We start from the raw sequence: 11,815 nt of genomic DNA, 5'->3' as shown, positions 1-11,815 counted from the left end.
GGGTCCCGGTGGGGCTAGACACTTTCCTCCCACTCTGGGAAGCACAGCAAGAAATGCCATCCGCCTTTCACTCTCAAGGAGACAGGCCCACAAGAGGTCGAGAGGTCACTCGGTCACCCTGCAGGCCTCCACCTCCAGTCTGGCCAGAGAGGCCACGGCAGGGAGGCTGTCGGGAGGGGCTCAGAGGCAGCTGAGATGGAGGCCCCTGGGGCTGCCGTCTCCCTCCGCTGCCCCTCCTGGCCAGGGCTGTGTCTGGCTCAGACCCGCTGTGCCCGGGCATCAGGGCACAGGCCCACAGGACAAAGGCTACGGCAGGAGGGCCAGGGGATAAAGCTGCTGCTGTGTAGACCAAGTTCCCAAATAAGCCCGACTCACCAAGAGTCTGGTCACCATGGCAACAGGAAAGTTGTTCTGCACAAGCCTCCTTGATGAAAGGCCCGGCAGCCACCGCCTTCTTCCCTTCCCAAGGAATCAAGTCCCTCTGTCACCAGGGGGAGCCTGCCAGGCCCAGGCCCCAGGGTAGGCACTTGCAGACACACTGCCCCACTGAGGCCCCACTGAGGCCCCACTGAGGTCCTGTGAGACGGCCATCGTCATAATCATCCTGCAGATGGGAACACCAGGGCTCTGAGACAGGGGCCCTGGCCAGGGTCACCAACAGCCCAGGTCTGTCTGGCTCCAAGTCCAGCAATGCACAGGCATTAGGAGGCCTGGAACCAAACTCACAACTCCCTCCCTGCCTCCCAGCCTCCTCATTCCTTCCGGGCCTCAGTTTCCCCTTCCCCACCCAAAGCATTGTCAAGGTAGAGATGGGGGCAGTTCTGCACCCTTCCCAGGGTGTTAGTGGTGGAGAACAGGCATGATCACTCCTGAGCAGGGACTCTGGGATTCTTGAAATAATCTCCTGCCCTCAGGGTTTAATTACAGCAATGTCCCCTGTGGGGTTCATTGATAATTTCTCCCTGCAGGGTAGGTGGTATCACACAGACTGGTGGCTAAGGTTTTGTGTGCCCCAAGCATTCTCATCCCACTTCTGGGGACAGGCCCTGTCTTGCCTGGCCACAAGAGTAGGAATTTATCTGGACTTGACCAATCAATCCTTGTAGCTCATCTCTCTGGCAACTGTGATTGGTCCAAGAGATAATGATTGACCCAAGCAGAGCCAGTCAGAGAGCTCCCTGGGACTGCTATATGGACATTGAGAGAAGAAAGCTCTTGCTTTCTTGGCAGGAGTGGGGGGGGTGTCAGGTTGATGAGTTGGGACTTCCAGGGGCCTTGTCCCACATACTGTGGACAAAGTGTGAGTGTCATCAAGGTTCAGTGACAGACAACACAATCCATTCTACATAATGGAAGCAAAAGGAGATTTTCTTTTAGCATATTAAGTGACCGAGTGTCAGGGGCAACTGCCCAAAACATGCTGCAGATCTGGGCTAAAAGGCTGAGGTTCCTGCCTCTGTTGGGAAGCTGTGGACTTGGGAAGCCACCATGGCAGCTGCCAGCGCCAGGATTATGCCTGTGCTCTGCTACCATCCACACAGCAGCACGGGTGCTCTGCGCCCTGTCTCTCCCCCTAGGAAACTCAGTTCCGAATCCTAGTCCGTGCATGTGTGTTCGAGGGCAGGATTTACGTCCCTTTGGGGAACGCCACTTGCAAGAGAGTCGGGGAAGTGTAGTTGTTGAGTCTTCCAGCTTCTGCAGCACAGGCGGGCATGCTACACAGGGGTGTGGCACGCATGGTGTGTGCCACCAGCAAAGTCCAACCCTCACTGTCATCACTGTCACCTAGATGATGCTGGCACAGTTTCCCACACTGCGTGTCCTTCAGCAAACCTCTTATCTCGGGGCCTCAGTCTGTTCATCTGTCATTTAGGGGTGTTCAGACCTGTCCCCAACATGTCTCAGAGCGGTTGTGAAGATGAAGGTGAGACAATAGGAGGAAAAGGCTTTGCACCCTGCAAAGAGCTAAGCACCCGGGCAAGTTTATCACTATTCAGTAAATGGCTTGAACCAAGAGGAAAATGAACCCAGAAGGGGTGAAATGACTTCTCCAAGGTCAGATCTTCAGTCAATAAAATGTGAGTGACTAGAATTTGGGATTGTGAATTCTTCCTTAGGTCTCAGGGAAGTGGGAGGAAGGGCGGAAGGGGAGGGGCTCAGTGTAGACGGCTCCCGGAGGTGGTGGCAGTGGGGGAGGGTATTGTATGCGGCCACCTGTGTCTGTGTGTCAAGTTTCCCTGCAACCCGGTGGCTTGAAACAGCAAGTGTTTATTACCTGATGGTTCGTGTGGGTCAGGCCCCTGGGCACGGCTTAGCTGGGTTCTCCCGCTCAGGGACTTCTGTGAGGCTGCAGTCAGGGCTGTGGTCTCATCTGAAGGCTGGGCTGGGGGGACCCACTTGCAAGCTCACTCACGTGGCCGGTGGCAGCCACAGGTCCTCACTGGCTGTCGGCCAGAGCCAGGCAGCTCCCAGCACGGCCACTGGCTCCTGAGCAAACAAGAGTGAAGGGGAGAGAGAGCTCCCAGGACAGAATTCACGGTATGTTTGTAACCTGATCTCTGGAGCAGCACCCACCACTTCCGCTGTGTTCGGCTTACTATACTCAAGCCGCTAAGTCCAGCCCACACTCTAGGGAAGAGGCCAGCAAGAGCGCGTGACCACCAGGAGGCGGGACCACTGAGGCCATCGTAGCAGCTGTCCACCAAAGGGCTTGAGTGAGAGGACCCTGCCCAGGCCCAGCTCTGGCCCACACCTCTGGGGAAAGCGATGGGGAGGGTGAGACAGGAGAGGATGTTCTCAGCTGCTTTGCACCAACGTGCCCAGCCCGGGTCCTGCAGATGGAAAAGCTGAAATGAAGCCTCTCTTGGCCACCGCCCCTGCCCCCATGGGGTCCAACACACGGAAGCGGGAAGTAGGCGGAGGGGAGAGGAGGATGCATGGACACCAACATGGCAACCACTTGGATCAGATCTTCCCAATGAAATGAGAGAGCCCCAAGGCCCCCAAAATGTCATGAGAGGAGCACCGGACTAAGAAGGAGCTAAGGGGTCTGGGCTCGGGCCCTGGGGCAGCCCTAACAGGCTGTGTGTCTGTGAGCGAGTTGTATGCCCTCTCTGGGCCTCAGTCTCCCCAAGGGTCGAAGTTCTGTCACGAAAAGGGGATGAAGGGTAACGGGATAGAGACAACCCAGGGGCTTGGCCTGGGTGCCACCACCTGCCCCCAGAGGCGCCTGTCCCCAGAGACCTTCCCCCTCCCCTCTCTCCTGGGCGCCTGATTCCCTGTCTCTGTTCCTGACCTACCATCTCTGTCCTCACACAGCCCAGCCCAGCCCAACCCCCAACCGCCTCCACCTGCCCCAGCACTGCCCCCCGCTGGGCTGGGCCGGTCTGGGCTTGAGGAGGGGGCCAAGTGGACGGTTGGGGCCATGGCTGGAGATTGTTCACCTGAAGTCTGGGCTCTTGCCTTTCTCCCCAAGGAAGGTGGGGGAAGATTCTTCCAGACTCCAAGCAGCGGCTCTCTGATGCTCCTCCTTCCCGCTCCCCACTCAGCCCTGCTGCTAAGGAGCACTTCCACCTGGGGGCTGGGGGCTTATGTAACTGCCGCCTGCCGCCCCCACTCCCAGCCAGCCCCTTGGCTCCATCTCAAGGCACAGGGCCATCCCGGTGCCCCCACGCCGGGCCTCCATGGGGTCCCCGCCTCTTGGAAGGCCCCATAGCATGTGTTCTCTCTCACAAGGCCCTTCATGCTGGCACGGACGTTCTTTCTGGCTCTTTCTCCCCAAGCAGGAAGAAACATGCTTTGTTCTCTGTATTCACTGTGTCTGGGAAACATGTGGATGCTCGGCAAATGTAGCTGAATGAACTAAAAATACCAATAATAATAATAGAAACACTCAGAGAGGATGCAGCGGCACATTCTGAGAATGCCACCGTGCTCGTGCACTTAATCCTCCCCACTCTAGATCGCAGGTGCTGTTCACACCCCACGACATGCACGGGCGAACGAATGCCATGTTCTTTCCCCGGGGAGGCTCTGACCCAAGAGAGGTCAGACCCATCACCGGGTGCAAAGCAGGAGAGGTGCCACACTGAGCGGTCCCTGTCATATACACATTACTGCAACAGCCAGCGAGGTATAAAGGGCAAAAATATTGTCAAAATCCCACTTTCCTGACCCGTATCAGTCAGGATAGACAAGATTAAACCGAGTAATAAACAACCCCAAATCTCAGTAGCTTAAAACAACAAACCTTTAGGCCGGGCGCAGTGGCTCACGCCTATAATCCTAGCACTCTGGGAGGCCGAGGCGGGCAGATCGTTTGAGCTCAGGAGTTTGAAACCAGCCTGAGCAAGAGTGAGACCCCGTCTCTACTAAAAAATAGAAAGACATTATCTGGACAACTAAAAATATATAGAAAAAAAAAAATTAGCCGGGCATGGTGGCGCGTGCCTGTAGTCCTAGCTACTCGGGAAGCTGAGGCAGAAGGATTGCTTGAGCCCAGGAGTTTGAGGTTGCTGTGAGCTAGGCTGATGCCATGGCACTCTGGCCAGGGTGACAGAGCAGGACTCTGCCTCAAAACAACAACAACAACAACAACAACAAAGCTTTATTTCTCACCCCTACAGCATGTCCATTGCAGGGGTGGGGACAGGACTCTGCTTCACGTTGTCCTCCATGCAGAGCGCACTGGAATGTCCCGGTGGTCGGTGGTTGCTGCACTGAGGACAGGGACTGGAGGAGTCACACACTAGTTCTTAAAGGGCAAGCGCATGTCGAATGGCTAACTCAAGAGGCAGGGACATGCAATCCTTGGTGGGCCCAGAAGATGGAACTGTGCCTTTTGGTGAAAGGTATTGGGCTAAGTGTGTCACTTGTGGGGAGTCTGTTCTGTGCTGAGCACAGGGAAGAGACACTGAGCTCAGCAGGGTCCTGCCCTCCCAGAGCACAGCTTCTGATGGGGAAGCAGACGGGAGAAAATGACAGACGAGAGCTTGACATTGGAGAGGGTGCTCCAAGGGGGCCCCTGCCCTGGCCCCGGAGATCAGGGAAGGCTCCTGAGAAAGCAGATATTCACGTCAAGGATGGCTGGGTCTTCTGGGTCTGGGGGCCTCTGCCCTCCCAGGTGGCAGGCCCGCAGCCCCGAGCCCTGCCTTTCAGGGCACCTCATAGGGAAGCGAGCCTAGCCCAGCATCCTGATGCCCACCATGGCTCTAGACACCTCTGCTCTGCCCCCCTTGGGAGCAAACTGACAGTGGCTTCCACCAGGAGCAGGTTGGGCCTTTCTGGAGGCGGGTGTAGAGAGATTCAAGGTTTGGAGGCTGGACGCAGACCCAGTCTCCCTGTCACTGCAGGGGACACCCTCTTAAGTGCCACCAGCCCCTTCTGAAGGGATGGCTGAGCTCCTGGAGCACCCAAGCCACAACAGTGCTAGCAGCAGGGACCCCAGGGCCAGATGCTGGGTTGCAGAGACAAGGTCACCCAGAAATCCCATCTGAGATCCGATGAGTCTACATCAGGAGGAGACCCAAGAAACTAACTGTGGTCACCTCCAGGGAGGGAAACTGATGGCTGGGAAAGGCCAGGGAGAAGGGGGACTGATTATACTTTTGTATGTTTCGTCCACAAATTACCTAAGCAAAATCTCTGTATCTGTATATTTGATTTGAATGAGTCTAGCCTTCTGAGCCTCTAAGGTTATAAAATCATTCTGAGATTAAGGCTCTGTGACTCTCAGAGGCAGCAAAGATTTGGGGGTCAGACGTGCAGCAAAGATTTGGGGGTCAGAGGCGCCTGGGTATGGATCCCAGCTTCACGCACTGCTGTGTCTTAGCGTCCTGGTCTGCGGTCGGACGTGAGGATACCTATTTCCCCTGGACCGTGACCAAGATGAAGTCAGGGTCTGGCACCCGCAATGCCTTTGTCTAAACAAAGCTAGTGGTGAATACCCTGGGCCTGGAGAATCCTTCAGGCACAGCCTGGGCTGCTGAGCCTGAGCCAAGGAGTTTCCGGATTCCCGGGGTAGGAGGCCCAGAGGTCCCTGCGAAGCCTGGAGAGCTGGCGGGGCAGCCCGGGAAGGCCAGGCCGGGCGGTGCCGGGGGAGGGGAGGCTGCAGCCTGTGCCTGGTGCTCTGGCGCCCCCTCATGGACACTGTGCTCCTCGCACCCCTGGGAGAGCCGACTTTTACCAAAAAAATCTCCTGATTACTTGGACTTAAAAAAAAAAGGGGGGGGGGACCAAGACCAGAAACAAGGTAAGAGTCCCCACCTGCACTGGCTGCTTTGGGGCCCCAGGCCCACTACACAGCACTCGGTAAAGGCTCGGGAGCTTTCGGCAATGCTTTATCGATGCCTTGTTAACCACGGGCGCCACCTGCTGAGCCGGCACCCAGGTGCCCACACTCTCTGGATGAAGGCTCTACCTTTTATTTTACTTCCTCCTCCTTATACCTCTCTCAGTCCGCACTACTGTTTTAGCCTCTTAAAATCTGGGGGAAAGGAGACCTAGGGAAATAAAGAAACTGAACTCAGGGCACATAGCCAGAAGTGGTGGCATTAGGATTCAAACTCAGGCCATCTGCCCTTTGCCACTCCCGCCATATGTAAGGATCAGTAATTTTATCTTCCATTCACTGAATGCTGAGTGCTCACACGTGCACAGAACCCGACCACAACTCTTCAGACGGATTTTTATTTCCCCCATTTTTAGGGTGACCAACTGTTTGGTTTGCCCAGGACTGAGGGGGCCCAGGGATGCAGGACTTTCAGTGTTAACACTGGAAAAGCCCTGCTTATTTTACAGACAAGCAGGCTGAGATTCAGAGAGGGTGATATCTCACACAGCTATTAAGCATGGAGCCTGGGGTCTGGCTCTGGAATGCGGCAGGTCTACTGGCTCTACAAGATTGAGCTGGTTCTGTAAGTAAGAACAAAGAGGAAAGGATGGGAGGGGGTGAGAAGGAATGGTAGGAAAGAAACCTGGAGTCTCAGAGCCAGAACAGTCTTGGAGGCAATGCTGATATCTCCTAATAAGACCACCTTGGGTTGGTCCTCCACTTGTGTTTCTTAAAATCTTGGAACCTCAATTTCTCATTTGTAATTTGGGGATAATAAACTTGCAGAGGTGCCCATTTCTTCAACCAGTATTGACTGAGCACCCACTGTGGACCTGGCATTAAAAGAGAAGGCAATGGCGTGTATGAAATGGGTGGTGGTAGCCCTGAGTAGTAGCCGGGGAGAATCCTGAACCCCTAGACCTGCAAGCCCAAGCCCTCCAATGGGCGCTGGGCTCCCACTTGACCACCGACAGAGGCAGGGAGCTTACTACCTACAACACAGCCCTTCTGTTAGAACGAGCCAATGTATGTAGCTTCTTGCACCCACCTTACATATTGAACATTCAATGTGCCTTTACTCTGTTCTAAGTGCTTTGCACATATTAACTCATTTAATTCTCTTAGTTACCCTCAGCATCTAGGCAGGAGCTTGGGCTGGAGGCAGGCCCAAATCCTTTTAATAAAGGGATTTGTTCTGTGAAGTTTGGATTCAGTTGAGGGGCCACACTTGGGGATCCGGAGGAAGCTGTAAGTTCCCCACCCTTTGGACCAGTGCAGGAGAAAGACTTCCGACCGATTTAGGATGTGGCATCCTCTCTCTCCCTCTGCCTGGCCTTCTGCCTGCCTTGGGGTTCATCCTCTGCTCCAGGGACAGGGGACTTGGTCCATTCCTGACCAAGTTGCCACATTTCTGATTTCCAAGCCTTTGCTGTTCCCTCTGCCTGAAATGCCTGGCCCTGTTCCCCCACCCCTGGTGACGGCTGGGGCTGGAGGCTCCCTAAGAGATACTTAGTGGGCACACCCCCACCTTGGCATCCAGGAAAACTCACTCTGCATGCAACAGGCACTCGCTTCATTTTCCCTCACTTTCACCCATCCTTCCAAGCCTTTCTGACCCACCCAACAACCTCTCTGGTTGAACTGTGTCCTCCTCCCCCAAGTCAGTATGCTGAAGGCCTGGCCTCCAGGAACCCAGAATGCTTGTGTATGTGAAAATAGGACCATTAGGGTGGGCCCTAATCCACTGTGACTGGTGTCCTTATAAGACATTAGGACACACACACAGAGGGGCACCACATGACGAAGACCCAGGGAGGAGACGGCCATCTACACGCCAGGGAGTAAGAACTCAGAAGAAACCAGCCCTGCCGACACCTTGACCTTGGACTTCCAGCCTCCAGAACTGTGAAGGTACTTCCTGTTAAGCCCCCCAGTCTGGGGTACTTTGTTGTGGCAACCCCAGCAAACCAATACACCCCCGACCACCAGGATTTTACAAGCTTGTCCAAACTGGCCTCTTGCTAAATTCTGGGGGAAGGTGCCAGCTACCAGTCTACCACTGGAAGCCAGTTCTCCGATCTCCCTCTAAAATAGCTCTAAAGACTCAGAAAAGGAGACCAAAAAATCATTAAAAATCATTAAGGGGAATTTAGTTCCCCAATAACTTTCTCCACCAACATTGTGCTAAGATGTTCTAAGAGCTCAGTGGGGGCAGCTGACCAAGTGGCCCCGGGCAGGGCCCGGCACACCCACCGGCCCTGCTCTCACCTCCTCCTCAGGAGCTGGGCAGTGTCATCCCCACTCTGTGAGAGAGGAAACTAAGGCTCAGGAGGTACAGGAAGTGGCCCAAGGTCACGAGCTAGAAAGTGGCAGAGCTGGGATTTGAACCCAGGCCATCTGGCTCCAAACCCATGTTCTTAACCACTATGCTTTATTGCCTCATTATTTTAAAACAAAAATGCTTACTTTTGCTCTATTACCAAAAGTCACATTGAAAATCATTTTATGGACTCTTTGGCCATGTCACCATGTCTTGAAACCAGTGTTTACCTTGGTTCATCTAGACTTGACACTTACAATTTAACATTTGTTAAATACCAAACTGACACATTCATGTTTAAATATACGAATAAATAGTTGTTACAGTATGCAAAAACATAAAACTTTCTTTCATGAGCTGATGTTCAAGATGCTTATCTTTTGCATTTTTATAATTCAACATTTTTGTGATTTCGTTTCATTTTTTGTATAATAATAGCTTTTATTAAAGGAACATCTTATTCTGTGTCTCTTTTACTCTTTGTACTCTGATACGTTTACTCTGTGTCAGGTTCCTGATTTCATTTCTTCAAGACAAGAGAATGGGTTTTAGGCTGCTACCTGCAAGCACCTCTGCAAAATAGCACATTTCAAGTGCGGACGGTCTTCATTTCCAGGAAATAAGAACCCAAATTGGACATAGCTTTCACTAATTTCTCTTTGTAATACTGAGTTTGTAAGCACTTGTGCTCCGTAAGACTGTGGATCTGGTGGATGAAGTTCAGGGGTCTGGTGAAGACCACGTTGAAGATGAGCTTGAGTCCTCAACGACAGCCTAGGCTTTCTGTCTTACGCGAGTGGTCCACAACAGGTATAAACTAAGTTGTATGTGACTAAGGACGACCAACATGGCCTAAGTTCCCAAACCAACACAAGGCTGGCAACTGTCCCCGGAGAGAGAACCGGGGAAAGGAACTCAAGCAGCCTCATCTGGTCTCTCCCTCCTTCTCCTGGACTTTGAACTGCAGAAGGGGTAGCGTGGCTCTCTTCCTGGGAAGGGAAGTTACATGACCCACGGAGCCAGGAGTGGAGGTAGAGCCAGGAGTGGAGGTAGAGCCAGGAGTGGAGCGGGCTGCGAAGGCGCGAAGGCACGACAAGGTGAAACCTGAGAAGGTAGGCGCTGTGGGGTAGCCATCTCAGCCCCTCCTGGGAGCATCTCCCTGGGGCCAGCCCTGACACCTACCCTCACCATTAATCCTCACAGCCACCCCAGGAGGGAAGGGCTACTGTACTGCTACTCACTCCCTTTTTACACAGGAGAGAAGGGAGGCTGAGATGAAGCGACTTGCCCTGCAGAGAGAAATGTCTGCAGAGCAGCGTGTGGCCTGGGGAGGAAAAGGAGATCTGCAGACAGGGCTGGCGTAGCCAGGTCACAGCAGAGCGAAGAGCTCGGCCACCCCTGCAGTGGCTGGAGCAGCTTGGGAATCGAGTCCCTGGCCACCCCTATCTCCAAGCCACGCTCTGAGGCCTGCCCGGGTTATGATCGGCTTCCCCTGGCCACCTCCGTGAGAGGCCGGCTCTGTCCCTCCCTCCTGCTCCCTCCCAGCCTTTGCTTCCCCCAGTGCCCAGGTGAATCCCCCCTGGCCCCCACCTCTCTTCATGCGGCCCCCACCCAAAGGTGGCTGCACATGTTCTAAGCACAACTGCTCCTCCTATGAGCCCCACCCAGCAAAGCCAGTTGAGCCCCCTCTGGCCCCTCAGCAGAGAGGCCTCGTTGGGACAGTCCCCAGGCAGGGCCAGTCTCTCCCACTTGACTGGCACCTCCTCCAGGCCAGGACTGACTGCCCAGCGTCCCACTCAGGCTGGGCTCAGGGACTGCCCAGGGAGGACTAGGCAGAGAAGGTGGTGCGGGTGGAGTCCAGAGCCAGCAGGTTTGAAGCCTGACCCTACACTCCCTCACTGCGACACCCGCCTCTCTGAGCCTGCTTCTTTACCTGGGAAACAGAGGTGACCACAGTGGCACCATCCCCATGGGGGGGGGGGGGAGGGCCATCAGCAACACAAACCTGCGGCTGCAGGGTGAGCTCACTCTGGTCCCACAAACACAGGACAGAGGCTCTCAGGCCCGAAATGGAGGCGAGCCCCACCTGAGCAAGATGAAAGACTAATAGGAACCGGAGACACTGCCTTGGATGCAAAAGCCACAAAGGCTCTCAGTGAGATGGCCGTCCCAATAGGAAAACAAAAGCTGTCCCCAAAGTTCTCAAAATTATCAAAAAAGAAATGAGCTTTGAACATGAGTGAGTCAGAGGAAGACTGATTTAGCTCCTCTCATCTCTCCATTTCCCGGAACAGTATAGAGTCACAAAGAGCTTTGAGCAGCTGGAAATTTTTGCACAAAAAAACTTGTGATTCAATAATGACCACACCGATGCACCAAGCTTTCTTGTGTTTTAGAAAGATCAAATAATCTTACTTTGAGTTCTTCACAAGTGCCTTCATTTTTACATGGTGGTTATTTTTAAATACCTTATCTGCTAATAATCAGAACATATTTATTTAACATATTTCCAAACTCATGTTTTGCTTGAGGCATTTATATTGCTTTTTTTTTTTTTTTTGAGACAGAGTCTCACTCTGTTGGCCTGCCTAGAGTGCCGTGGCGTCAGCCTAGCTCACAGCAACCTCAAACTCCTGGGCTCAAGCGATCCTCCTGCCTCGGCCTCCCGAGTAACTGGGACTACAGGCATGTGCCACCATGCCCGGCTAATTTTTTTTCTATATATTTTTAGTTGTCCAGCTAATTTCTCTCTATTTTTAGTAGAGATGGGGTCTCATTCTTGCTCAGGCTGGTCTCGAACTCCTGAGCTCAAACGATCCTCCCACCTCGGCCTCCTAGAGTGCTAGGATTACAGGCGTGAGCCACTGTGCCCGGCCTGAGGCTGTTATATTTCTAAATGTATTTTAAATGTCAAATATTTTATTTCACTAATTTTCTGGATCCTAGCTTTTTAAAAATAAAACATACTCAGAGTGGCATTTCGAAATCAGGCAAAGTGACCAAAGCACCGTCTGTGCTGTCTCCTCCAACACTGCTGTCACGCGTGCTGCTGGTCAGTCCTCACGAGCTGGGGTAAGGAGCCCCACGATCTCCAGTTTACTGGTAAGCACAGAGCAGTGAAGTGCCCCACCTAAGGCCACACAGCTGTGGGTGGCCACCCAAGG

Source organism: Eulemur rufifrons, chromosome 16 (assembly GCF_041146395.1).
Source record: "Eulemur rufifrons isolate Redbay chromosome 16, OSU_ERuf_1, whole genome shotgun sequence".
Lineage (NCBI taxonomy): Eukaryota > Metazoa > Chordata > Mammalia > Primates > Lemuridae > Eulemur > Eulemur rufifrons.
This window is presented reverse-complemented; position numbering follows the sequence as displayed.